This window comes from Myotis davidii, unplaced genomic scaffold (assembly GCF_000327345.1).
Source record: "Myotis davidii unplaced genomic scaffold, ASM32734v1 scaffold147, whole genome shotgun sequence".
In the NCBI taxonomy this organism is placed as follows: domain Eukaryota; kingdom Metazoa; phylum Chordata; class Mammalia; order Chiroptera; family Vespertilionidae; genus Myotis; species Myotis davidii.
In genome coordinates, this window is record NW_006383010.1 from 7,265,159 (window position 1) to 7,270,400 (window position 5,242).

The following is a 5,242-nucleotide window of genomic DNA, read 5'->3' on the forward strand; positions in this document are numbered from 1 at the left end:
GTTTGATGACACAAAAATCCAGCAGTATTTCTTCTAAACTGAACCAAAGCTGCCGCTTTTATTGGTATCATACTAGTATGTCCACCCCAAAAAATTGTTTATTGTTGAGCTAAATCAATGCATTGTACCAATGAGAACGTATAATCTACTATATAGACGTTTTTTATTTACTCAACTTCCAGTAATGCATTACAATTAAATATAGCAATTAATGACATGTACATTTCAGAAGTCAAAAATAATGATAACTTTTTCTTTTATAATCCAAAATAAGAGATCCTTGCCGTACTACCAGCTATCATTTTAGTTGAGCGGGCAATAAAGAAGGAGGCACTAAAAGCTAAGGTAAGTCTCCCCAATGCAGTAACGTTTGCATATAGTTTTCTGCCTTTAGTTTTCAGTTTCAGGCTCTTTATCGTGCTTTGAGATTTTATATGATTTTTTCCATTGCAAATAGCCCTAACTCTGAGAAATAAATCAAAGAAAGTATATGATCCAAGGATTATAACTTAGCACCTTGTGTGTCCCCCCCACCCCCAACCTCCCCAGATCCTTATCATGGTTTCTTGTCCACTTTGCGCAGGTACAGCATGGGTTGCAGAGACTTATCACTTACCAAGTAATCTTGACAAGTCATTGAAATCCCTAAGTATGATCAACTCTTCATTAAATCAACTAAGCTTCAGCATGAATGATGTATGAAGTGTTTATTTGACTAGTTCAGTTTCTGGCATCAAGTAGTGTAATAGTAATATTGGTTAATTCCCAACATCTATTATAACCAGATTATTAACCAAACCCTTTGCAACTTACAGACTAGTAGCATCAGGTTCCCCTGTCAGAGTTTTACAAATGCAAAGTCTACAGGTCACCCTAGACCTACTGAATCAAAATCTGCATTTTAATAAGATCTCTAGGTTATGCATCAAGATATGGTAGCCCTAGACCAGTGGTACCCAATGTGGGGCACATGACCCACAGGGGGGCAATTTGATTTTTAAGGGGAGCAATTCAAGAATGAGTTATTAACAATGAATTTTTTGCATTTCTTATGGTTCTAGGGGCCTCACATACAGTATATAAATATGTACTGTGACATAGTTATGCATTTCAGTTCTCTATTATATGTTTTGACACTTTATTTGCTATTTTTTTCATATCACTTCATATGATTTTTTTTAACAATTTCTTAGTGATTTCTTCCTCAGAAAGGTCTTCAACTGTCCTTTCGTTCTTTTATTTTTCTCTTTCATGGATGCCATGTTCTTTGGAAACTTTCTTAGACCAAGTTATGGCCTTTTAGGCTTCTTCCACGTGAATAGGAGTTCACTTTTGAATAATAAGAATTATACGTCACAGAGGGGGCATCAGGATTGTAGAGATGCTTAGGTGGGACATGGCCAAAAAAAGTTTGGGAACCACTGCCCTAGACACACTGATTGAAAACAATCGTAGCAGTCCTATTCCCATGAACAGGAACAGGCCTAAAAATGGGTGTGTGCCCTGATTCTGGCCAATGAGATTTGTCAGGAATAGGCCATCATTTCCAGATTTTCTTGCTTCTAGGGAAGGCACGGTGGCTGTCCTTTTCTTTGTCTCACCCTTCCTAAATGCTACGGAGGGCAGGTCAAGATGAAAGACAGAAGCAGGTTCTTGATAAAGTGTCTGAAATGTTGTCAGCAAGTCCTTCTTTCTGGACTTCCTGTTAAGTGACAGAACACATTTAGCTTTCTATTACTTTCAGCTTAAAATCCTCAAAGTTAATATGGTACAGTTAGAATTCGGTACCGTTTACTTCATCTTCTCTTTTCCAAGCTTGAGAAATAAATGCAATTTAATTGTAACTTAAATAATGTGGCACTTAGAACACTTTCAGAGATTATTTCACTCTACTGACTTGAAGGGAAAAAAATTAAATCACATTTATTGTTTTAGTTATTTTTCACTGCTTTTCCTGAGCAAATAATGATATGTAACTCCTACGTCCTCTTAGAGCGGGAGAGACTGGAAAGAGACTGTTCTGTATGATGGGTATTTAGGTTCCTGTTTAATAGCATTATGAGGATGGCATCTGATTTGTCAGTACTTGTCATTTTTTCCAAAACGAATCCCAAAGTAAATTTGTATACTATAATTATGTGAACTTGAAGCCAATCATACAACAATCCAGCCATATTAAGCCCAAGGACATAAGGTTCCTTACCAGGGCTTGTCTGCCACATGCACTTTTTCTGTCACAGAGATAACACAGCTATCATCATCATTATTTTTTTTAATATATTTTATTGATTTTTTTTACAGAGAGGAAGGGAGAGAGATAGAGAGTTAGAAACATCGATGAGAGAGGAACATCGATCAGCTGCCTCCTGCACATCTCCTACTGGGGATATGCCCGCAAGCCAGGTACATGCCCTTGACCAGAATAGAACCTGGGACCTTTCAGTCCGCAAGCCGACGCTCTATCCACTGAGCCAAACCGGTTTTGGCTATCATCATCATTATTACTGAACAATTACATTGAAGCATTTTAGATACATGTAGGGGTGTCATGGCAAACTTAAAGGCTTAGAAACATTATATTATTTAGGAAAAAAAAAACACTCACACCTGCTAGAAATTACATTTATTTCAAAAGATTAAGCACTGAATAAGAAAATAGTATTCCTCTAGGAATCATTAGACTAAACTGATAATAGTAAGTTCACCAAAGTAGTTACTGAGGATTAACACCTTTTCCATCATAACAAAGCCCTTGCCACGCCTCGTGGTCACAACATTTGCAGTTTAAGTTGAGACAGCAAAAGCAGCATGAATTTCTTTTTCCTTCCTCACAATTTCAGGGACAGAAGACTGAGTCTTAGCATGCATGCATCTTAGCAACCTCAGCATGTGATTTTTTTTTTTCTTTCCTTGTAAGGTTCAGAACTTTCCCCTTTCCACTTAAAGCAAGTACCTTTTATCTTCCCTTTGGCATATCTGAAGCATCACTACTCTTGCACTTTGGGGCCATTATTAAGTAAAATAAGATTTAACTGAACACAAGCACTGTAATACCACTAAAGTCAATCTGGTAACTGAGACTGTTACTAAGAGACTAATGGGTGGGTAGCATATACAGCGTGGATATGCTGAACAAAGGGATCATTCACATCCTGGGCAGGATGGAGCAGGCTGGTCCAAGATTTCATAATGCTACTTAGAGTGGCATTCAATTTAAAACTTATCAGTTGTGCCGAAACCGGTTTGGCTCAGTGGATAGAGCATCGGCCTGCGGACTGAGGGGTCCCAGGTTCGATTCCGGTCAGGGGCATGTGCCTGGGTTGCGGGCACATCCCCAGTGGGAGGTGTGCGAGAGGCAGCTGATCGATGTTTCTCTCTCATCGATGTTTCTAACTCTCTATCCCTCTCCTTCCTCTCTGTAAAAAATCAATAAAAAAAAGAAAGAAACTGGAATCCCATCCACATATATACCACATTATAGATCAGCTCAAGGATTAAACACATATAAATCTCAATTTTAACCAGCCTTAAGGTTCTGCTTTGATAAAATTGTCTCTATTACACTTAAAAAAACACACACAATAAAACAAGTTCTTATATAGATACCTATTCAACAAAGAAATGCCTAAACCCTATAAAATAATTTTCCATTGCCCTAACCAGTTTGGCTCAATGGATAGAGGGTCGGCCTGCGGACTCAAGGGTCCCCAGGTTCGATTCCGGTCAAGGGCATGTACCTTGGTTGCGGGCACATCTCCAGTAGGGAGTGTGCAGGAGGCAGCTGATCAATGTTTCTCTCTCATCGATGTTTCTAACTCTCTATCCCTCTCCCTTCCTCTCTGTAAAAATCAATAAAGTATATTAAAAAAAATTTCCATTTAATATTTCCAAACCTCAGGTGACCTTGGGTCACTGAAACTATGGAAAGCAAACCTGTGAATAAAGGGGGACTACTATACTTCTCACACCTCCACCTTTTCTTCTAAAAATGGGAACTGCGATTTGAACCTGCTTATTCAACAGAGATGTTGAGAGTAGTGGGTGATATGTGCAAAAGCACTATCAGCAAATCCTAGTAATAATGATGTTATAAAGATGTTAATTAAAATATCTAAATCAATAATACACTTGATATCCGTGATGGCCTTTTGATGTATGAACTTGGCCAGGCTATAGACCCATTAGTCAATCAAACACTAACCTAAGTGTCCCTGTGAAGGTATTGTGAAGATGGGATTAAAGTCCATAACCAATTGACACTAAGTAAAGGTAATTATCCTTAAAGGGGAGTATAGGTATTCTGGGTAGACTTGATTGCATCAGTTGCAATGTCTGAAAGAGTAGAGCTGGGGCTTCCCTGGAGTAGGAGAAATTTAACCTGTGAATAGCAACCCTAGGCTGTGCCTGGATACTCCAGCCGTCCCTCTGCGCCCCCAGCAATCACACCAAGCGCCACCTCCAGCACTGCTAAAGGACAGACTTGACTCGGGAACTTGTTGCCAATTTTGCAGAAAACTGAGAAGAAGGTGAACTGAAGAGGTAGGTCCTTTGTGTGCAATCAATACAATGCAGACTGCAAAACTACAACTCAAGGGCCTGGTTCCCTGGCAGCTACATCGTGAGGAAGAGAAGTGGATGGAGGACAAACTCACTGATTAAAAGAGACTTTCACACATATTTTTAAAAGTAGACAAGACTAATAATGTACAGCGTCTATGGATGTATGTGTAAGTGAAAAAGCAATGAAAAAAACAAGTGCTAAATTCACGCTAATTGTTCTCTGCAGGGGTAGGGAGATGGGTCTTGTGACTGGGAGGCAGCACTTAGAAGCCTCTCAGAGACTGGCTGAGTCCCTGTCCTGACCTGCGTGGTGTGCATCTCATACAAGGTCATTGAATCATGGGTTTTATTTTGTGTAGTTTTCTACATCTATGCTTTATTGTATAATAAAATGATTTTATAAAGATGAATTATTTACATTAAACCCCTGTTCACAAAGAAACCCAGCCTGCTGCCAGAGCCCCCATGTGGTAGTACTGATCATAGTGGGAAGTTGTGAAGTGCTTGACTCGGCATTAACCTTGAAAACACACTGAAAGGGCATCTCTAGGAACTGTAGGAGAGTGCACTCTTTTGCCCAGAAAAAGCAGTAAAATGTAATTTATAGACATCAATAAGAAGAAATCCTTGAGCTTCTATGTCTGCCTGGCTTTTACAGTATGCTCCAGGGATGGGTAAGAAA

At 39.2% G+C, this 5,242-nt stretch overlaps 1 protein-coding gene across 1 annotated transcript in view; it reads right to left on the reverse strand.

The window, feature by feature from the left end:
• The window catches only part of PTPRK (protein tyrosine phosphatase, receptor type K), a 472,216-nt gene that overhangs the window by 208,612 nt on the left and 258,362 nt on the right, over positions 1 to 5,242 (reverse strand). The gene's annotated exons all lie outside the window — the stretch shown is intronic.